Source organism: Macaca fascicularis, chromosome 14, assembly GCF_037993035.2.
Source record: "Macaca fascicularis isolate 582-1 chromosome 14, T2T-MFA8v1.1".
Classification (NCBI taxonomy): Eukaryota; Metazoa; Chordata; class Mammalia; order Primates; family Cercopithecidae; genus Macaca; species Macaca fascicularis.
This window is the reverse complement of record NC_088388.1, coordinates 109,961,283-109,984,723: the sequence shown is the minus strand read 5'-3', so window position 1 is coordinate 109,984,723 and position 23,441 is coordinate 109,961,283. Positions and strand designations below refer to the sequence as shown.

At 39.5% G+C, this 23,441-nt stretch overlaps 1 long non-coding RNA gene across 1 annotated transcript in view; it reads left to right on the top strand.

Annotated features, from left to right (window-relative positions):
• Positions 1-23,441, top strand: part of LOC123568693 (uncharacterized) — a 260,027-nt gene that overhangs the window by 29,177 nt on the left and 207,409 nt on the right. The window contains exon 2 of the long non-coding RNA XR_012423688.1: positions 3,908-3,968. This is a non-coding gene — a long non-coding RNA (uncharacterized lncRNA). The remainder of the gene's footprint in view (positions 1-3,907; positions 3,969-23,441) is intronic.

Sequence of the window (23,441 nt, the reverse complement as noted above, 5' to 3'; positions counted from 1 at the left end):
TTGGGAGGTGGAGGTTGCAGTGAGCCGAGGTCACGCCACTGCACTCCAGCCTGGGCAACAGAGTGAGACTCCATCTCAAAAGTAAATAAATAAATAAATAGCATTTATTTAGCCATTCATGAGCTGATAGACATTTGGGTTGTTTCCACTTTGTGACTAATGTGAATAATGCTTCTATGAACACTCATGAGCAAGTTTTGTGTGTTCATATGTTTCCAACTCTCTTGGGTACATATCTGGATCATATGGTAACTCTATGTTTAACATTTCAAGGAAGTGTAAAACTGTTTACAAAAGCAGCTGCACCATTTGGCATTTCTACCAGTAGGGTTTGAGGGCACTAGTTTTTCCACATCCTCGACAATACTTGTTATTTTCTCTCCTTTTGATTATAGCTCTCCTTGTGGGTATAAAGTAGTATCTCACTATGGTTCTAATTTGCATTTCCCTGATAATTAATGACACTGAACATCTTTTCATGTGTTTATTGGCCATTTGCACATGTTCTTTGGAGAAATTTAGAACCTTTGTCCATTTTTAACTTGGATAATTTATCTTTTTATCATTGAGTTGTAAGAGTTCTTTATATATTCTAGATACAAATCACTTATCAGATATATAATTTGCAAATATTTTCTCCAATTTTGTAGATTGTCTTTTCTCTCTCGATGGCATCATTTGTAGACACATCTCCTCTTGAAGTCTCAAAATCTTTATGAATATATAGTCATGCACTGCAAAATGATGTTTCAGTTGATGACAGACTGCATAGATGACAGTGGTCTCATAAGTTTATGGTATCATATATTTTACTGTACCTTTTCTATGTTTAGATACACAAACACTCACCATTGTGTTACAATTACCTACAGTATTCAGCAGTGACACTCTACAGGTTTGCAGCCTAGGAGCAACAGGCTATACCGTAGTGCCTAGAGTGTGTAGCAGGCTAATCCACCTAGGTTTGGGTAAGTACATTCTATGTGGTTCACACAATGACAAAAATCGCCTCTGGATGCATTTGTCAGAATGTGGTCTCAACCTTACATGATGCATCACCACGTATCACGATACACTGAATAAAAGTCAACCCCACAATTTTTTTAAGGTACTATGGGTAGAAGCTAAAACATTGCAGTTAAAAGTTGCAGGGTGGGCGTGGTGGCTCACGCCTGTAATCCCAGCTCTTTGGGAGGCTGAGGCGGGCAGATCACGAGGTCAGGAGATTAAGATCATCCTGGTTAACACGGTGAAACCCCATTTCTACTAAAAATACAAAAAAATCAGCCAGGCATGGTGGCAGGTGCCTGTAGTCCTAGCTACTCGGGAGGCTGAGGCAGGAGAACGACATGAACCTGGGGGGCAGATGTTGCAGTGAGCCGAGATCGTGCTCCAGCCTGGGTGACAGAGCGAGACTCTATCTCAAAAAAAAAAAAAAAAAAAAAAAAAAAAAAAATTTGCCAGAAGTTGTCTGTCTTGCTAAAAGTGAGATTCAGTACTTCTTGGGGACACCCTTGCTCTTGCAGAATCAACTGAATAGGCCCTTTAGCTGCACAAATATAAGCCAAGTCCCAACTTATTGCACTGATCACAGTTTTCTTCATGATGAGGCTTTAAACAGAGAAGGTGCGTTCTTTTGGTTAGTGTAAACTCCTGGGAATGTTTTAGTCAAAGCAACAATTTTGCAGATTTGCTTTTGTTTATTTAGTGGTGGAATGGGTGGGGAAAAAGTGTTTCTTGGCGGTCTGTGCACCGTGCCTGCCCTGTGGCTCATTCTGACAGAGATGGATGGTGTTTGTGTGTTTATCTTACAGTTATGTAGGAGAGATGAGCACAGAGAAAAGAAGTCATAGGGACTGCTTTCCAAAGGAGCCTTCTGCAATTCTGGGCTTACCCAGTGTGACTTTGGGGCCCAGGTTGCAAAGTGTAGCACTGAATCAAACAGAGAGTGATTCTCCCCTCTGTGCAGACGGAAAGTGGTGTGTTGAGGGTGCTGGGGTAGCACCCTTGGAATAGATATAGATGTTTCTGCAAAGGCATCATTGGTATTCGATACAATGAGGCTCTTCGCACAGCTTTAAGATTAGCAGCCCAAGAGGAGATAGAGCAGGAATCACAAAGTTGTGATGCATCCAGGAACAACTGAGGTTCATCTGGACAGGGGAAGTTTGAAGTTTAACCATCAAGCTGAGACATTGTAATGTGGGGTCCTGTAACTGCAGTAGTACCCACAGGTTGCCTTTATAATGAAGTGGGGCTGGATCAGAAGTCACACGCTGGCAGCCTGGTGGCCAAATGTGATTGTGGACATATTTGATTTGATCAACACAACTTTCAATTAGATTTGAATTTAAATATCTATGGTGCACATGTGTTCCTTCTTTAGTTTACCACAGACCCTACCACTCCCTATTATCTCATACCATCCTCATTCGCACATTCATGCTACCCACCAGTCCTCTGTGGCTATCTAAGTTACTGATTCCTTGATTAGTCTCTAAAATGTCCTTTCTTTTTTGACATACTGTGGTTCAGCCTGGCTTTGGTAAGAGGGTTTTGAATATCCCAGCCCAGTCTGTGGACCTACAGACTCGACCAGCAGTCCCCAATATGGGGGTGGGATACCCATTGTGGTCAATCATCAACTGTGATTCTGGGAGGTGATTGCTATTTTACCATCTTTTAATGCCATTTTGAAATGAACTGATGAACCAAGAGTGAGAAACTGTCTGGAGGAAGCCAAACTTCACACGCTTTATGAGACATGAATACCAAGCAAGCATTGCCTGACTCCGTAACATCCAAATCTGCTCCTAGGATGGGTTCTAGAACCAGTTCTTAATTTTTGCCATACACTTGAATAAATCTATGTCAGCGTGTTTTTCCTTCATGAGGTTTTAGTCACTAACCATTAAATGTATCTTTGGTGATTGATTGTATTTTAAATATCAGTGAGCAGGTGGCAATGTCATCTTTTGGGTCAAGGATGTTTTCCAAATCTCTTGGAATTTCACCACACAGAAACTGTCTATTCTGTTGGATATAGTTTGGATGTTTGTCCCCTCCAAACCTCATGTTGCAATGTGATCCCAGTGTTAGAGGCAGGGCCTGGTGGGCAGTGTTCAGGTCATGGGTGTGGACCCCTCATGAATGGCTTGGTGTCATCCTTGTGGTAATGAGGGATTCTCACTCTGTGAGTTCATGTGAGAGCTGGTTGTTTAAAGGGAGCTGGCACCTCATCCTCTCTCTCGGTCCCCTTCTCACCGTGTGACACACTTACTCCCACTTCACCTTCTGCCTTGAGGAAAAGCTTCCTGAGTCCCTCACCAGAAGCCAAGCAGATGCTGGTGCCATGTTTGTTTAGCCTACAGAACTGCAAGCCAAATAAACCTCTTTTCTTTATAAAGTGCCCAATCTCAGGTATTCCTTTATAGCAACACAAAACAGATTAACACGCTGCTTATCAGAAGGCCAATCCTGAGAGTTAAGGGAACTCATTTAGTAAGAAAATGACTTCTTTCTCTAGACATGTTAGTTCTATTCTTCTAGTGACAATATTATCAAATTACAGGTGAGTAATGCCTTATATATTTTAAAATCAACTCATGGGATTATCTCACAGGATCCTGACTTCTAGGAGATGACAGGGCAGACAGGATTGTTCTGACTTTATGCAGAAGGGAGTTGAAACACAGAGAAATTAAGAGCCTGCTCAAAGATATACAAGTAGATAAGTGTTTGAAACATAAAACTCCATGAGTTCTGTTACATAGTACATTCAAATACTTTTTTATAAAGAAAATAGCATGTACTCTAGATGCTTCTTTGTAAACAATATTTACACAAGACTCCTAATTCCTCATTGTGTGCTTTTTCTCCCTTCCTCTTTCTTCTCCTGATCTGGAAGCCCGCAGACTAGAGCAACAATTGTGATCAAGACAAAGCTGACTGAAGATACCCAAGCTCAGGTCAGTGTGCAATTTTATGATAAATTACTGAAAGGATGTTCTTAGAGAAAAGGTTAAGTGTGGCGGTGTTGAGAACCACTGGCATGTAAAAAGCATAACAAAATCAGTGTAGCATAGAAAGAAAAGACAGTCTACCATGAACTTGATCTAATAGAATCAAATCAAATAATGCCCATGGTCACACAAGCAGGATATAAGAACAGCAATCTCTGATCAAGACATTCCTGTGCAGATAAAACCTGCCCAAGGGGCTGACCATGGTTTGCATTAGCAAGGCTACACTCCCCGGGAAAGAAGTGATTTCAGGAAGTGCATCAGCTAAAAGCGTGTGAAGTTCAGAGCCAAGAGTAAGAAAACAATTAGAAACAGACATCTTCTGCTTTACCACAGCTTGACCAAAGAAAAGTGGAGATAGTTTATATAAGCAACAGGGATCCTCAAAAGAAAGAAATCTAGCTTATGAGAAAATGTTTAGGGAAAATTCAATTTTCCTAGGAAAAAGAGACTGTAGTATTTGAATGAGTCCTGTGGGTAGGCACCTTGGAAGAATCACAGCACTCTTAACAGTCTGCGCAATTACACTGGGGTTTGTCCCTCCTGCAAATGTCTACTTGAGGGAATGCGCATGAGGCAGTAGTTTGTAGACTTGAGCTTGTGTTACTGTTGTGAAACCCAGTCACTAACTCTAAATAAGGCCCTGAGAAACATTGAGAACTTGATTCTGTGGAAATATTAGCTGTTTACAGTCATGAGAGAATTGAATTCTAAGAGATTGTGCAATAAATAAACTGTCCATTACTGACAGTCACTAAGAACTATAATTAAGAGAAAAAGCTCTCATTCAGAAGAAACAAATGGCTGGACAAATAAACAGGATTCTCTTTAGTAAATTTTCTAATTTATTTTCTTAATGGCAGCTCATCGATTGAGAACCACTGTGTTAGGCCATATATATCTAAAGGGTATTGTCAAGAGGTTTCTTTTTCTGGGCAGATGTCCCCATTTTTGGTCACTCGTTTTTGCCTAGGTTTTCTCCTGTACTCTTTAGTGGATTTTTTGGCATAATGGGAGAACTGGCAGGGTAAGCCTGCCAGAGGTCTGTTTACATGAGAAGAGAACTCATTCTAACGAAGGGAGAGCTGAGAAGCAAGGGCTTAACTCAAGAACATTCTGGGTGAGTACAGGAGGGGAAGAGTGATGCTAAATGCAGCCCAGGGGTTTATCACTCAGCTGTCCAATGATTCAGCAACTCTGGATTCATATCTGAGTCCTGGGTTCAGGTAGCTCTGGTAAAAAACAGAGAAAAACCAAAGATTGGTTTGCTAAAATCTCCATGGGCTACCGAGAGCTGAAGATGTCAGCAGAATTGGTGCCAGTGGAAATAGGAGAGAGTGCCCTTGTCGCTGACAGCAGTGTCTCTGTAGTGGTGTGCGTGTGGTGTGGCATGGAGACTGACAGCAGATGCAGCGGGGACATTGATGGAATCAGCTCTTTCTGCTGGCATCAGCAGTGTCTTCCATGGTCAAGGACAGAGAATGAGGAATCCAGATGAGCCTTGCTCAGTTGGCAGCCTTAGCAGAGGCACTGGCAGGGCTGGCGGGAACCATAGCACAGCTGCTCCTTTGTCATCTGCAGCAACGGAAGTCATTATTACGGTGATCCAGGGCAGAAGAGAAAAGTCGGGGGGACGTGGGGACAGGCATGTGCCAGCCAAAGCATGAGCTTATGCCTTCCCAGAATTATTTGGGAAGAATTTCAAGGGCCTGAGCTTTCTTGAAGACTGTGAGTGAGTAGATTCTAAGAAATTCTGTTTTGTGGCTGCATTCCCATTTTAGCCACAGGGAGGTATGTGCTGGGGGACCACAGATGATACAATGAAAAGGAGAGCCTGTGTTCTCTGAGTTACAAGCCTAATTTTAGGGGTAGGATGGACCAATGGGTTCTGCAAAGGGAAGGGATGAGTGGATTTCTTAGGTTCAGGTGGTGAGCAATTTCTCCCTTCTGCTGACTGTAGGAAGGAAACAAGAGAAAAGAAGTCTGGTATAATCATTACACCAAAAAGATACATGAATTCAAATGTTTACTACAATAGCCGAGATATGAAATCAACCTAAGTGCCCATCAATGGATGATTAGATAAAGAAAATGTGGTGTATATATACAGTGAAATAATCTTAAGCCATAAATAAGAAATGAAATCCTGTCTTTGCAGCAACATGGATGAAGCTGGAGGCCACTATTTTAAGTGAAACAACTCAGAAACAGAAAAATACCACATCTTATTACTTATGAGTGAGAGTTAAATAACATATACACATGAACATAGATACACAATAATAAACAAAGGAGACTCAGAAAAGTGGGGGCGTGGGGGGGCATGATAAGACATTACTTAAAGGGTGTATTAGTTATTCGGATGATGGATACACTAAAAGCCTGGACTTCACCACTATGTAGTCTATCCATGTAGCAAAATTACACTTGTAACCCTTACATTTATACAAATAAAAAATTTTTTAAAAGAAGTCTGTAAGATATGGAATATGCAGTAATTTCAAAGCTGGGTAAGAAAAAAAAAAGGAAGGATTTGGAATTGGGAATGGAAATAGAAATCCAAGTCACCTAAGAGCCCATTAGCTTTAGGTTCATGGAGTCAGCAAAAGGGACATGAGAAGGAGGAAGTCTGATGGGGAAGGGCAGTAAATTAGAGAGAAGACAGTCATGAAGAGAGGAAAGTCAGGCAAAGGACCTGAAGAAGGAAGTTAGGTGAAGGACTGGAAGAAGGTCTGGAGAGGAAGTAGAATGCCACAGGTAACATACTAGGCACAAGAACACATGACCTTTGTAAATTTGAATCAAGTGTGAAGAGCTCCTCAACCTGGCATACAAACTAACTGCAATTACCCAAATAAGAAGTGATTGGCCAGGCGTGGTGGCTCAAGCCTGTAATTCCAGCACTTTCAGAGGCCAAGGTGCTAGATCACTTGAGCCAGGAGTTTGAGACCAGCCTGGCCAACATGGTAAAACCCTGTTTCTCAAAAAAAATAAAATAAATAAATAAATAAAATAAAATAAATAAATAAAAATTTTTCTGTTTCTGAGTTGTTTCACTTAAAATAGTGGCCTCCAGTTTCATCCATGTTGCTGCAAAGACAGGATTTCATTTCTTATTTATGGCTTAAGATTATTTCACATGGTGGCATATGCCTGTAATCCCAGCTACTTGGGAGGCTGAGGCACAAGAATCACTGAAACCCAGGAGGCAGAGGTTGCAGTGAACCAAGATCACAGATCACACCACTGCACTCCAGCTTGGGTGACAGAGTGAGACTGTGTCTCAAAAAATACAAATAATACATAAAAGAAATGGTTGAGGCTTAAATGGGAACATAACAGAATATGGGAGGAGGAAGAGTTGAATTTGGGGAATAGGGGAAGAAGTGGCTATTGGCTTTAATGAGAACTAGGGGTCAGGAGAACTGTGTGTAATCATTGCAGGAGCTCGTTGAGGGCAGAGTTCCCATCTCAGTGATCTTTCTCATCTTAGGACTTAGCACAGAGCACATAGTAGGTGCTAAATAAATATTGTTCAACTGAAAACTTTTTATAAGGTTATATGCTTGAAATAGTATCGCCAAAGGGTGTTTGCATGTTACTTGTTTATTCTTCCTCTTTCTTTCTCTCTCTCTCTCTTTCTTTCTTTTCTTGCCAGACTCTCGCTCTGTTGCCAGGCTAGAGTGCAGTGGCATGATCTCAGCTCACTGCAACCTCCGCCTCCGGGGTTCAAGCAATTCCCCTGCCTCAGCCTCCCAAGTAGTTGGGACTACAGGCGTGTGCCACCACGCCTGGCTAATTTTTTTGTTTGTTTGTATTTTAGCAGAGACAGGGTTTCACCACATTGGCCAGGATGTTCTCGATCTCCTGACCTCGTGATCCACCTGCCTGGGTCTCCCAAAGAGCTGGGATTACAGGCATGAGCCACCACACCCAGCCGTTTCCTCCTTTTTCTAAATACATTTTTTAAAAACTTATTTTTTAGTTCCAAGGTGTATGTTTCTTATTGTGTCATGAACAGATAAACATTTTGATTCTTCATACTTCTCTAGTTTTTAAAAAATACATGCTGAGGCACTTCAGCTTCCTGGTTAAATAGGCATTCCAAAATATCTGGACCTCATTGCAGAGACTGCGCTATTGGCCGATTAGCTTCCTTTTTGATATATTGTTTAGAGTTGGGGTTGGCGCGTCAATGGAATCGGCTGATGGGGCAGAAGAAATGAGTTTTGTTAATAACCTAAGATCCTTATCAATGGCCCTTCTGATCGTGGTATTGACTTCAAACTTAACCCACTTCATTACTATAGATGGAAAGCTGAGCTGGGTTAAGCACAATGAGAGACTTTTATAGATAGGATCACAACAAATGTTATTTTCCTGAGTTCTGCATGTCCTGACCTGGGGCCTGCATGGGCAAATGCATAAGGAGAGCTTTTGGAAAACTGTCTATACCTAAAATAACTGGATGGGATAGTGGGCATTGTGAAGAGAGTAGCGCTATCATGAGGAAATCTCTGGGGTGGAACTTGAGTTCTAGTTCCAACAATGCCAGTTGACCTTGAGAAAGTCACCTAACTTCCCTAGGTATCAGTTTCTTCCTCTGTCAGTGCAGTTGAAATAGATGAATCCTGAGATTCTGTTCCACTCTAAGCAGCTATTATATTTCTTGTTGCTCTCCAAATTTAGAAGACATAGTGCATTTTTATTGTTGGCTACTTACTGTTGCATTTAGCTTTATTCTAAAATGTGGGTTGACTCTAGTGAGTACTCTCAGTCAGAGGTTAGGAAGCATCAGGAAGGGGCTAGAGATGAAGAGAGAGGCTCTCTATTAAGAAGAACCCTTTCCGCAATCAATATTCTGTGTAGTATGGGAACGGGAAAAAAGATAAATGCTTTCACATGTATTTTTTTACTTATCTACATATTAAAGGATTTTAGCTAATTTAATAAAAAAGCATACATGCATATATTTTTGTTTTATTTTATTTTTAATGGAAAATAATGCTCTTTATGGGGTATAAGGCGATGTTTTGATATATGTATACATTGTGGAATGATCAAATCAGGTGAATTCACAGATCTATGCAATAATTTATTATTTATTTCTGGTGAGAATGTTTAACATCCTCTCTTTTAGCTATTTTGAAATATACAATATATTATTATTAACTATATAGTCACCTTGCTGTGCAACAGATCACAGAACTTATTCTTCTTGTCCTACTGAAACTTTGTAACCATTGACCAACATCTCTTCTTTCCTGGTCCTCTCCCCTCCCCCAGTGTCTGGTAACCACCAGTCTACTCTCCACTTCTGTGAGTTCAACTTTTTAAGATTCCACGTATAAGTGAGATCATATAGTATTTGTCTATGTCTGGCTCATTTCACTTAACATAATGACCTCTAGGTTCATCTGTGTTATGGCAGATGACAGAATTTTCTGATTTTTAAAGGCTGAATAGTATTGCGTTGTGTATATGTAACCCATTTTAAAAACCCATTTGCTTGTTGATAGACAGGTTGTTTCCAACAGAAGCGAATAATGCTGCAATTAACATGGGCATACAGACATCTCTTCTATTTCAATTTGGGGTGGGGTATACACCCAGTAGTGGCCTTGCTTTATCATATATAATAATTCAATTTTTAGTTTTCTGAGAAAGCGCCATACTGTTTTCCAAAATGGCTGTACTAATTACTAATACCACTGACAGTATACACATACAGGTTTATATGTGTGTTCATATATACATATATATGAGATACATATATATTCCACATATATATGAGATATATATGCCATATATATATATATATTTACTAGGTGGATTATATTTAGATAAAAGAAAGAATCATTTATTCATTAAAAAATATATCCTGAGCATCAACCACATAGCAGATGCTGTGCCAGGTCTTGGGTTATAAAGTTCAAAGAGTTTCTAAAATACAAAAGAGAAAAAGTCTTCATTCTATATTTATAGTATAATAATTATACTGCAGTTGTTACTAGTTGCTAATAACCCTTATAAATAGAAGAATTAAAAAAAAAAGATGACTTTGATTTGGTTAGTGAGTTATCCTGCAAGTCTTCTGCTGAATATAAAGAAGAGAGAATGAGAAGGAGGCTTGAAGAGGGTAGAGAAAGTTGTAAACAGCCATTTATAGAAGAGGAGAGAAAACAGAGGATGTGAAACAATTTAATGAAAAGAATTAATCATACATGTTTATATGTATGTGTGTATATGCGATACATACATTCCGTGTGTGTGTTATAAAGAGTGATTATGAGGTGGTGTTGAGGACAGCAATTAATTTAGAGGACTATGAATTTAGAGCAGGATTTTTATTTAATCATATTAGAAGTGGAGAAGTTAAATGGTAAGACAGGTAGAGGAGAATTAATTAGGACTGGTTGCAAGTAAAAGAAAAGCCAACCCAATTTAGCTTAAATAGGGGATATATTAGCTAAAGAACTGAAACATCCAAGAGTCCAGATGTCTAAATAAAATTTGGTACAGGTGTTCAAATGATGTCATTAGGACTGATTTTGCTCATCTGCCTTTTCTAGATTAGTTCCATTCTGAAACAGGCAGTAATAAGACGCCTTACTCTTCCTGATCACTCAAGCAAAAGTCCTGGCATTTGCTCTGACTGGGCCTGATGGCTTGAGTTATTCCTGTACCTATCTCTGTGGCAACATATTGATAGTCTTGAGCCCCATCACATGTTCTACCTGTGGCATCATGGACTAGGTGGTAGAAAGAGTGGCTCCAAGGAGAATTTGAAGAACTGTCATTACGGGAAAGGTAAATAGGCACTACGCAGCAAAAACCACAGAGCCTTTCTCCGAGATTTTTCAATGTGACGGTGCTTTAAGGAAAGACCCAGGGGTTAGGGTTTCCAAGAAATGGATAATTCGATGATTAATGTGGGGGGTTATGGGTCTGTCTCGGATGGGAAACAAAGCGAGAGAAGGTGAGGTGACATTGAGACGTGAAGCCAGCTGACCTTCTGGGTCGGGAGGGGACTTTGAGAACTTTTCTGTCTAGCTAAAGGATTATAAATGCACCAATCAGTGCTCTGTGTCTAGCTAAAGGATTGTAAATGCACCAATCAGCGCTCTCTGTCTAGTTAATCTGGTGGAGACTTGGTGAACTTTTCTGTCTAGCTAAAGGATTGTAAATGTACCAATCAGCACTCTGTCTAGCTAAAGGTTTGTAAATGCACTAATCAGCACTCTGTCAAAACGGACCAATCAACACTCTGTAAAATGGACCAATCAGCACTCTGTAAAATGGACCAATCAGCAGGATGTGGGTGGGGCCAAATAAGGGAATAAAAGCAGGCCACCGGAACCAGCCCCGGCAACTGGGTCGCATCCCCTTTGTGGAAGGTTTGTGCTTTTGCTCTTTACATTAAATCTTGCTGCTGCTGTTCACTCTTTGGGTCTACACTACCTTTATGAGCCGAAACACTCACCAGCTAAGGACTGCAGCTTCACTCCTGAAGCCAGCCAGACCACGAACCCACCCTGGAGGAACGAACAACTCCGGACGCCACTTTCCGCCACCTTTAAGAGCTGTAACACTTACTGTGCGAAGGTCTGCAGCTTCACTCTTGAAGTCAGCGAGACCACGAACCCCCCGTGAGGAATGAACAACTCTGGATGCACCACCTTTAAGAACTGTAACACTCACCGCAAAGGTCTGCACCTTCACTCCTGGAGTCAGCCAGACCACGAACATCTGAAGGAAAAAACTCCGAACACACCATCTTTAAGAACTGTAACACTCACCGCGAGGGTCCACGGCTTCATTCTCAAAGTTAGCGAGACCAAGAACCCACTGGAAGGTACCAGTTCTGGACACAATGTCAAGATGGGAGGTCCCTGTGATGCTGAAGAATGCTCATATTGGAATTAAGAGAGTAAGGATGGTGTGACTATTGGAGGTAAAATTATAAAGGAGAGGCAGTTTTTCAAGAATGTGATTGTGGGAGTAGTCTAACCCGTGATGGTTCTAGAAATCAGTGCCTGAAACAAGGGCTTGTGTTTAGATGGTTTATTTGGGGATGTGATCCTAGGGAATTGGAGTGAGAGGCTGGGGAGAGTTAACAGGAGAGGTGGGAAATCAATGCAAGAGTATTTTAGTAAACTAGTTATTACCGTGGTGCTTGAACCTTCTGGGATCTTCTAAGGAGCGTGTACCCTGTGTCTCAAAATAGGTCCAGCTGAAGAACAAAAGAGAGAAGAATTAATCCAAAAGGTACAACTCCTATTTGTCAAGTGGTTGCCTCTTGGAGTGTTAACTCCTCTTCATTTCTGGATTGTGCATGAATGGAGCCAGTAGTATTTCCTGAGGTATCCTTCAAAGAAGCCTGTGGTGCTTATTTGAGGGAAGGCATTGTCAATGAAAAGTGGGTTAAAGCCTATCTGGAACTGATTGTTATACCTGTGCCTAGAATCAAAGGTAAGAACAAGAGCAGGTTAAGACCATGAACAAAAGGCAATCGAGAATAGTCTACACCCTTACACTGTTCACCATACAGATTTCTTAGCCTTCCACTAAGCCCAATTCATTGGTGGCCAGTTCACAATCTCTACAAATAATTTAATGTAGGTGAATCAGTGGAACCAGCTTAATTCCAACAAGTGCTAAGGCTGTATTACAGGGTCTCCTCCAATGTCAATCTTCCCCCTCAGCCAGTGGTTCAGCTGGGGGAGTTTGCTTGCCAGATGGGACAACCCAGACCTCCATCTCCAAGATGTCTGAGTCCTTAGGTTGCTTTGGCACTTTGGGGCTTTGGATGCTGTAATTGTCTGTTTATTACTATTGCTGGGTATGGAATACTGGGCACGGATTCACCATAAAGAGTCTCTTGAGTTCTCTGCCTCCGTTGTGTTGTAGAATCCTAGCTTCTCAAGGTAACCAGAGTTGACGACCTTCACCTCAATATTCTTTACTTTGCATATTGATCCACCAGTATGAGGAGCCCAAAGAGAACAGGTGGGGGTCATAACTTGGGATCTTTAAACATCTGTTAGTGGAAAGGTCCCTTCCCATCTCACCCCCTGACCCCATCAACCAGGACATCTAGTCTAGCAGAATCCAAGTGTGTGGATATAGGAAGCAATCCCCTAAGTGGGTCTATGGCAGCGATGATAGAAAGGGTTAATCTTACATTCGTCTCTTGGTTTTGTCGCATGTGCATTCCAGCTGTTGAGTACTCAGCACCATACACAAACTATTATGCATATACGTACATCATCTTGGAGAAGAGCACTCAAACACCGCCAGTAACCATCCTAGAGCCAATGTCTTAGCTAAGCCTATAATAGGCTATTTCACTATTCTAGGCTAGCTGTGGACTAGTTGTGAACTAGTTGCATTCCTAGTTTCAGGTATTTCTTTATAGCAATGCAAGAATGGCGTAACACAGGATCCGTATTTCTATGTCACCTACCTCTGTTCACTTCATACCTATGTCCTTACAGGGGGTTCTCTATGACCATCTCCTCAAAAATATTGGGGCTTATTATGTAGGTGCTAGCCCAAAGTGAACTGCTACTACAGTTTAGCTGGACTCAGAGGTGACCCACATAGGTAGTACCAGAGGAAAATCCTGTCAAGGGGCATAGTTGCAAGCAGTGAATTTGATCGTTTACTTTGTGTTGAGGGTTAAGTGATCTGAGGTTGGGATGAACACAGAAAACGACTTTTTTTGGGTGATTAGAGTCTGGAAGAAGCAAGATTAAAATATAAAAGATGTGGAATTCTGGGGGTGAGACATGGATGAGCAATGGGAGGGAGAACAAAGCAGGCATGTCTGTGTTGCCTCACATTAATGCCCACCAGAGAAGAGGCACTCAACAACAAGGCAAAGAGGGCAACGTGTCATGCGGATATCAGGCAGGCTCTCTCCTCAGCCACCCCAGTGCTTGAAAAATGAGCCATTTATGGATGGAGGCTATGCCCAACAGCATAGACTCCCTCTTACCAAGGCTGGTCTAGCCACTGCCACAGCTGAGTGCCCAAACTGTCAGCAGGAGAGACTCTACTAAACTCTTCACGTGGCATCATCACATGAGGAAACCAATCAGCCACTGGGAGCAGGTTGATTACATCATAGCCCTTTTACCCTACAAAGGGGTAGTAATTACTCCTTATGGAACTGATAACACCTACTCTGGATATGGGTTCATACTGCCTGCCCTCCATAGCTCTCCCAGCACTACACCTAAGGACTTGCAGGATGCCTAACTTACCAGCATGGGATCTTGCATAACATTGGTTCAGACCAATGGACCTAATTTTTGGCAAAGAGTGTATAACAATGGGTGTGTGATCATGGGATACTGTTTTACCATGAACCGCATCACCATCAAAACAGAATGGTATGAGCATAAGGACAGATATATAAACCAATGGAACAGATGTGTGAGCCCAGAAATAAAATCATCAATATTCAGTAAATGGATTTTCAGCATGGATTTCAAGAATACACAACGAGGAAAGAACAGTCCCTTCAACAAATGATCTGAGGGACACTGTATATATACATGCAAAAGAATAAAACTGTAGCCTTATCTTACACTATACACAAATGTCAACTCAAAATCGATTGAAGACTTAAAGGTAAGACTTGAAACTGGATTGGTGATTACCAGGGGTAATTTATGTAGAAAAGAGGTTTAATTAGCTCATGACTCTGCAGGCTATACAGGAAACATGGTACCGGCACCTGCTCAGTTTATGGGGTGGCTTCAGGGAACTTTTATTCAGGGAGGAAGGTGAAGCAAGAGTATGCGTGGCACATGGTGAGAGAGGGAGCAAGGAGGTTGGTGTCGGGGGATGCCATACACTTTCAAACCACCAGATCTCATGAGAGCCCACTCGCTATTGCAAGGACAGCACCAAACCGGGAGGAATCTGCCCCATGACCCAACACCTCCCACCAGGCCCCACCTCCAACATTGGGGATTACATTTCAACCTGAGATATGGGGAGGGACAAATATCTAAACTGTATCAGGTCTACTCGCTTGAAATTCTTAATTTGTGCTTCTTGGACTGCTGCTATGGTTTGGCTGTGTCCCCACCCAAATCTCATCTTGAATTTTAGTTCCTATAATCCCCATGTGTTGTGGGAGGGACCCAGTGGGGGGGTAATTGAATAATGGGGGCAGTTATCTCTGTGTTGTTTTCAGGATAGTGAGTTCTCATGAGATCTGATGGTTTTATAAGGAGCTTTCCCCACCTTTTGCTCTGTACTTCTCTCACCTGCTGCCAGGTGAAGAAGGATGTGTTAGTTTCCCATTCCACCATGATTGTAAGTTTCCTGAGGCCTCCCCAGCTGAATTGTGAGTCAATTAAATCTCTTTCCTTTATAAATTACCCAGTCTCGGATATGTTTTTATTAGCAGCATGAAAACAGACTAATACAACTGCCCAGGCCCCATCCTGAGTTGATCATTTCCATTGGGTATGATGTATTACTACTGTCCACACTCACCCTTCTGACATGGTGGATCTGATAATGCCCACATAATGATGTGTAACTCCAAATACACTAGGGCCCTGGAGCCTGGCAGACTCTGCTACTTCTCTGACAGAGAAGGATGGCCTGGTTCCGGACACTGAGGGTTCTGGGATTATTCTAGTTGTGACAGAGGCTAAAACCAGCATCATATGCACCACAGTATCTTTAGCATTGTCAGATCTGCTGGCTCATGGTCCCAAATCATAAGTTTATAACTCCATGAATTTTCACAAGCAAACACAGCCATGAAACAAGCACCAATATCAAGAAATAAAACATCATCAACTGGCAGTACACTTTAAGATTTGTCAGACAGTGTCTTATATGAGGAAACTAGGCAACAATATTCTCAGTGGAAGTGTTAGAAAAATCATAGAATATATCTTTATATGACTCTTTTTACATTGAATAAACACCAAGGATGTAGTACTCCATTATGAAGCTATGTTATGGTGAGCAAACAGATATAGCATAGTCCCTGCCTTTACAGAACTTTTATCTAATGGGGGAGAAAAATATTAATCAAGTTATTATGCAAATGACTATAAAATTGCTTCTTCTCCCTCAGCTTCCTGGCCTTCTGCCATTTTGATCTCATCTTCTTAGCCCAGTCATTTAGGACCAATATTCCAGACTTGTTTCCTATCTCTGGTTTCTTTGGTCTTGGCCTCCAGTGTTGATCTTCGTGGTGTATGGTAATTGGACTCCTGCATTCATGTACAGGCTCTGACTAGACCTATCCATGACCCCAGACTCTTTTAAAGTCTTGGGAAGGAACTGCCTGATTCATCCTAGGTCGTGGTAGAGCTCTGTTCCTACCTCAAGCCACTGAGCTCCTGGTGGTGGAATGGAAGCATGGGGCAACAATGCTCCAGTAGCTATCCTGATGCAGAAGGGACCTCTCTGTCAGGCTGAGTCAAGCTATGAACTAGTTGTGCTACTCTCAAGCTGGTCCTGCCACAGGGAAATCCTCCTGGAAGCTTGGCCTCAAAGCTGTTTCTCAAGCCTCTGCTTAAAGTCTGTGCATTACTGAAGATTTTTCATTAATTCCTTTTTTTTAAAAAAGTATTTTATTATAGTGAGAACATTTAATATGAGATCGATCCTCTTAACAAATTTTTAAGTGTACAATACAGTATTAATTACTATAGGTACAAGGTACAGGTACAGATATATATAGGTACAGATCTCTAGAACTTATTCATCTTATTTAACTGAAATTTTATGCCCATTTCCCTATTTCCCTTCCCCTAGCCCCTGGGAATCACCATTCCAGTTTCAGGTCTTACCTTTAAGTCTTTAATCGATTTTGAGTTTATTTTTGTCTATAGTGTAAGATAAGGCTACAATTTTATCTTTTGCATGTGCATATACAGTGTCCCCCAGACCATTTGTTGAAGAGACTGTTCTTTTTCCATTGTGTATTCTTGAAACCAATGTTGAAGATCAGTTTGCTGAATATTGATGATTTTGTTTCTGGGATCGCAAATCTGTTCCATTGGTTTATACAGCTGTCTTTATGCCAATACCATTCTGTTTTGATTACTGTAGTTTTATAATATATTTTGAAATCAGGAAGTGTCTTAATTGGAAAGTACTCTTATACATTAGATAGACTAACTGCTCTTCACCCAGCTAGCTTTCCTGATCCATTTTAGCTCTTCCCATTCATTTTCTGCAGCATGGACAGAGAGATTTCTTAAAACTTTGAATCAGATCATGTAACTTGTAAATACTGTTTAAAATCCTAGAATAAAATCAAAAGTCTTTAACATGACTACAAAACCTCGTATAATCTAGCCCTGCTGACGTCTTTACCTGTGTTCCCTACCACATGGCAGTCTTCCTTCCTGATACATGAGCATGCCAAACACAGTCCTGCCTCAGTCTTTGACTTTTCTATTCTTTGTAACTGAAATGCTCTTCCCAAAGTCCTTGCATAGCTAATATCTCATTCAAATATCAGCTCTTCAGAATGGCCTTCCCTGACCATCTTTTCTTAAGTAATCCCCTCATTATTCACTAGCTTGTTACCATTTTATATTCTTTATTGCCCTGCCATTTCTTTTTAAAAATATTTTTCATTTCAATAACTTTAGGGGTACAAGTGGCTTTTGGTTACATGAATGAATTGTATAGTGGTGAAGTCTAGGATTATAGTGTACCCATCACCCGAGTAGTATATACTGTACCTAATAGGCAGCCTTTTAATCCCTTATTCCTCTCCCACCCTCCCCATTTTGCAGCTCCAAAGTCCATTGCACCGTGCTATATGTCTGTATACCCGTAGCTTAGCTCTCACTTGTAAGTGAGAACATGCAGGATCTGGTTTTTGATTCCTGAGTTACTTCACTTAGAATAATGGCCTCCAGTTCCATCAAAGTTACTGGAAAATACATTATTTTATTCTTTTTATGGCTGAGTAATGTTCCATGGTATATGTTTATGTGTGTGTGTGTGTGTGTGTGTATATATATATATAGAGAGAGAGAGAGTCACATTTTCTTTATCCACTCATTGGTTGATGGGCACTTAGGTTGATTCTGTGTCTTTGCAATTGTGAATTGTGTTGTGACAAACATATGTGTACACGTGTCTTTTTTAATAAAGTGACTTCTTTTCCTTTGTGTAGGTCCTCAATAGTGGGGTTGCTAAATTGAATGGTAGATCTACTTTTAATTCTTTGAGAAATCTCCATACTGTTTTCCATAAAGGTTGTACTAATTTACTTTCCCATCAGCAGTGTATAAGTATTCCCTTTGTATTGCATTCATGGCAATATCTTTGTTGTTTGACTTTTTAATAATGGCCATTTGGTCTGGGGTAAGGTGGTAACTCATTGTGGTTTTGATTTTCATTTCCCTGATGATTGGTGATGTTGAACATTTTTTCATATGTTTGTTGGCCACTTATATATCTTCTTTTGAGAAATGTTTATCCATGTCGTTTGCCCACTTTTTAATGGGATTATTTGTTTTTTTCTTGCTAATTTGTTTGCATTTCTTGTAGATTCTGAATATTAGTCCTTTGTCAGAAAAATAATTTGCAAATATTTTCTCTCATTCTGTAGGTTGTCTTTTTATTCTATTATTTCTTTTGAGGTGCAGAAACTTCTTAGTTTAGCTGGGTCCAATTTATTATTTTTGTTGTTGTTGCATTTGCTTTCTAGGTCTTAGTTATAAATTCTTCACCTAGGCCAATATCCACAAGAATTTTACTAAGTTTTCTTTTATAATTTTTATGATTTAGCTCTTAGATTTAGGTCTTTAACCTACCTGAAGTTAATTTTTGCACATGGCGAGAGATACGAATGCAGTTTCATTCTTCCACATGTAGCTATTCAATTTTCCCATCACAATTTATTGAAGAGAGTGTCCTTTCTCCAAATTACGTTTTTGTATGCCTTGTCAAAGATCAATTGCTTGCAAATATTTGGGTTTATTTCTGGATTCTGTATTCTGTTCCATTTGGTCTATGCATCTACTTTTATACCAGTACCATGCTGTTCTGGTTAATGTAGCCTTGTAGTATAATTTGAAGTTGGGTAATGTGATGCCTCCAAATTTATTCTTTTTGCTTAGGATTGCTTTGCTACTTGGGCTTTTTGGGTTTTAGAATTGAATTTTATGAATTTTAGAATTGTTTTTTCTAATTATGTGAAAAATTATATTCGTATTTTGATAGAAGTAGCTTTCAATTTGTAGGTTACTTTGAAACGTATGGCCATTTTTATAATATCAATTCTTGAAATCCATGAGCATGGAATGTATTTCCATTTGTTTCTGTCATCCATGATTTCTTTCATCAGTGTTTTGTAGTTCTCCTTTTAGAGATCTTTCATCTCTTTGGCTAAGTATATTCCTGGATTTTTTTTTTTTTTTGTAGCTATTGTAAAAGGGACTGAGTTCTTGATTTGATTCTCAACTTGGTCACTGATGGTATATAGCAGTGCTACTGATTTGTGTATATTGATTTTGTAACCTGAGACTTTACTGAATTCATTCATCAGATCTAGGCGTCTTTTGGAAGAGTCTTCAGGGTTTTCTAGGTACAAGATCATATTATCAGCAAGTAGAAATAGTTTGACTTCCTCTTTTCCAATTTGGGTGTTCTTTATTTCTTTCTCTTACCTGATTGCTCTGGTTAGGACTTCCAGTACTATGTTGAATAGAAGTGGTGAAAGTGTGCATCCTTGTCTGGTTTCAGTTCTTAGGGGGAATGCTTTTGACTTTTCACTGTTCAATATGAAATTAGCTGTGGGTTGGTGATATATGGATTTTATTATTATTATTATTTAACTTTTAAATTCAGGGGTTCATGTACAGGTTTGTCATTGTATTTTCACACTGCTCTAAAGAAACACCTGAGACTTGGTAATTTATGAAGGAAAGAGGTTTAATTGACTCGCAGTTCCACATGGCTGGGGAGGCCTCAGGTAACTTACAATCATGGTGGAAGGGCAAGAGGCATGTATTACATGGCAGTAGGCGGCGAGAGAGAGAAGAGTGAGGAATGATGGAGGAGGAGCCCCTTATAAAACCATCAGATCTCATGAGAGCTCCCCCACTATCATGAAAACAGCATGGGGGAAATGCTCCCATGATCCAATCACCTCCCACTGGGTCTCTCCCTAGACACATAGGGATTATAGGGATTATAATTCAAGATAAAATTTGGGTTGGGACACAGCCAAACCATATCAGTTATATAGGTAAACTCATGTCATGGGGATTTGTTGTACAGATTATTTCATCACTTAGGTAGGTATTAAACGTAGCACCAAGTAGTTATTTTTTCTGATCCTCTCCCTTCTTCTACCCTTTGTCCTCCAGTAGGCCCCCAGGTCTATTGTTCTCTGCCTTGTGTCCATGTGTTCTCATCATTGAGCTCCCACTTATAAGTGAGAACATGCAGTATTTGGTTTTCTGTTTGTGTGTTAGTTTGCTAAGGAAAATAGCCTCCAGCTGCATTATGTTCCTGCACAGGACATTATCTTGTTCTTTTTAATGGCTGCATAGTATTTCATAGTGTATATGTACCACATTTTCTTTATCCAGTCTACCATCGATGGGCATTTAGGTTGATTCCATGTCTTTGCTATTGTGAATAGAGCTGCAATGAACATATGTGTGCATATGTCGTTGTAATAGAATGATTATATTCCCTTGGATATGTAGCTAGTAATGGGAATTCTGGGTTGAATGGTGTTTATGTTTTTAGGTCTCTGATGAATCACCACACTGTCTTTCACTGTTTTTGAACTAATTTACACTCCAATCAACAGTGTATAAGTGGTCCTTTTTCTCCACAACCTTGCCAGTATCTGTTATTTTTGACTTTTTAATAAAGTATATTCCTTCTATGCTATGCCTAGGTTGTTGAGGGTTTTAGTCATTAAATGCTGAATTTTAGTGAATGCTTGTCCTGCATTTATGGAGATGGTAATATGGTTTTTGTTTTTAATTATGTTTGTGTGATGAATCACATTTATTGACTTGTGTATGTTGAACCATCCATGCATCCCTAGAATGAAACCCACTTGATCATGGTGATGTTTTTTTTATGTGCTATTGGATTCGGTTTGCTAGTACTTTGTTGAGGATTTTTGTATCTATATTCATACAGGATATTGGTGCATAGTTTTCTTTTTTTGTTATGTCCTTTCCTGGCTTAGGTATCAGGGTGATTCTGGCTTCATAGGATGAGTTTGGCAGGAGTCCCTCCTCAATCTTTTGAAATAGTTTCAGTAAAATTGGTAGCAATTCTTCTTTGAATGTCTGGTAGAATTTATCTGTGAAGTAGTCCAGCACTAGGCTTTTCTTTTTTTTCTTTTTTCTTTTTCTTTTTTTTTTGAGTTTTTAAAGGAATTACTTATTCAACCTCACTGCTTGCTATTGGTCTGTTCAAGATTTCTATTTCTTCCTGATTGAAACTAGGGTTGTTATATGTTTCCAGGAATTTATCCATTTCCTCCATATTTTCTAGTTTTTGTGCAGAGTTGTGTTTATAGTAGTCTTAAATGATATTTTGTATTTCTGTGGTTTCAGTTGTAATGTCTCCATTTTCATTTCAGCTTTTTTGGATCTTCTTTCTTCTTTCTTCTTCTTTCTTGGTTAATCTAGCTAGTGATCTGTCAAATTTATTTATGTTTTCAAAGAACCAGCATTTTGCTTCATTGATCTTTAGATTCAATTTCATTTACTTCTGCTCTGATCTTTTCTTATTTTGTTTTATTTTATTTTATTTTTTTGCCAGCTTTGGTTTTGGTGTGTTCTGATTTCCCTTGTTCCTTGAAGTGTGATATAAGGTTGTCAATTTGTGATGTTTCATACTTTTTGATGTAGGCATTTAGCACTATAAACTTTCCTTTTAGCATTGCTTTTGCTATATCCCAGAGGTTTTGATAACTTGTGTCATTGTTATCATTCATTCAGAATAATGTTTAATTTTTATCTTGATTTCATTGTTAACTCAAAAATCATTCAGGAGTAGATTGTTTAATTCCAATGCATTTGTGTAGTTTTGAGAGTTCCTTTTGGAACTAATTTCTAGTTTTATTCTGCTGTGGTCTGAGAAGGTACTTGACATGATTTTAATTTTTAAAAATGTATTGAGACTTATTTTGTGGCCTATCATGTGGTCTATCTTGGAGAATGTTACATGTGTTGATAAGAAGAGTGTATATTCTGCAACTCTTGGGTAGATTGTTTTGTAAATATCTGTTAGGTCCATTTGTTCTAGAGTGCAGTTTAAGTTCAGTATTTCTTTGTTGACTTTGTCTTGATAGTCTGTTCAGTGCTGTCAGTGGAATGTTGAAGTTCTCCACTATTATTGTATTGCTGTCTATCTCTTTTCTTATTCGAGTAGTAATTGCTTTATGAATCCGGGAGCTATGGCTTTAGGTGCATATATATTTAGGATTATTATATCTTCTTTTTGAATTGATCATTTTATCATTGTATAATGACCTTCTTTGTCTTTCTTTTGCTGTTTTGCTTTAAAGTCTATCATATCTGATATAAGAATAGCTACTCCTGCTTGCTTTTGGTTTCCATTTGCATGAAATATGTTTTCTCCCTCTTTACCTTGAGTTTGTAAGAATCCTTACATGTTAGGTGTGATCTCCTAAAGACAGCAACTGTTTGGTTTGTGACTTTTTTATCCATTCTGCCAATCTGTATTTTTAAATACACCCTTTAGAACACTTACATTCAACATTAATTTTGTTCCAGTCATTGTGAGATTTTTACCTACTGACTTTGTTTTCTTCATTGTGTTATTGTTTTATAGGCCTTGTGAATATTATGCTTTCAGAAGCTTCTATTCTGGTGCATATTGACCTTTTCTTTCAAGATTTAGAACTCCTTTTAGCATTTCTTATAGAACTGATCTCATATTGACAAATTCCCTCAGCAGTTGCTTGTCTGAGAAAGACTTTATCTCTCCTTCATTTATGAAATAGTTTTGCTGGATACCAAATTCTTGGCTGACAGTTTCTCTGTTTAAAGAGACTAAAGGTAGGACTCCAGTCTCTTCTGGCTTGTAAGATTTCTGCTGAGAAGTCAGCTGTTAGTCTAATAGGTTTTCCTTAATAAGTTAGCTCATATTTTTGTCTCACTGCTCTCAGAATTCTTTTCTTTACATTGACTTTAGATAGCCTGATGACTGTTTGCCTTGGTGATGTCCATTTTGCAATGAGTCTTCTAGAAGTTCTTTGAGCTTCTTAAATTTGGATGTCTAAATCTCTAGCAAGTCCAGAGAGTCAGGAAGTTTTCCTCAATTATTCCCTCAAATACGTTTTCCAAAATTTTTGCTTTTTCTTCTCCTTTAGGAACACCTGTAATTCTTAGGTTTGGTCATTTCACACAATCCCATATT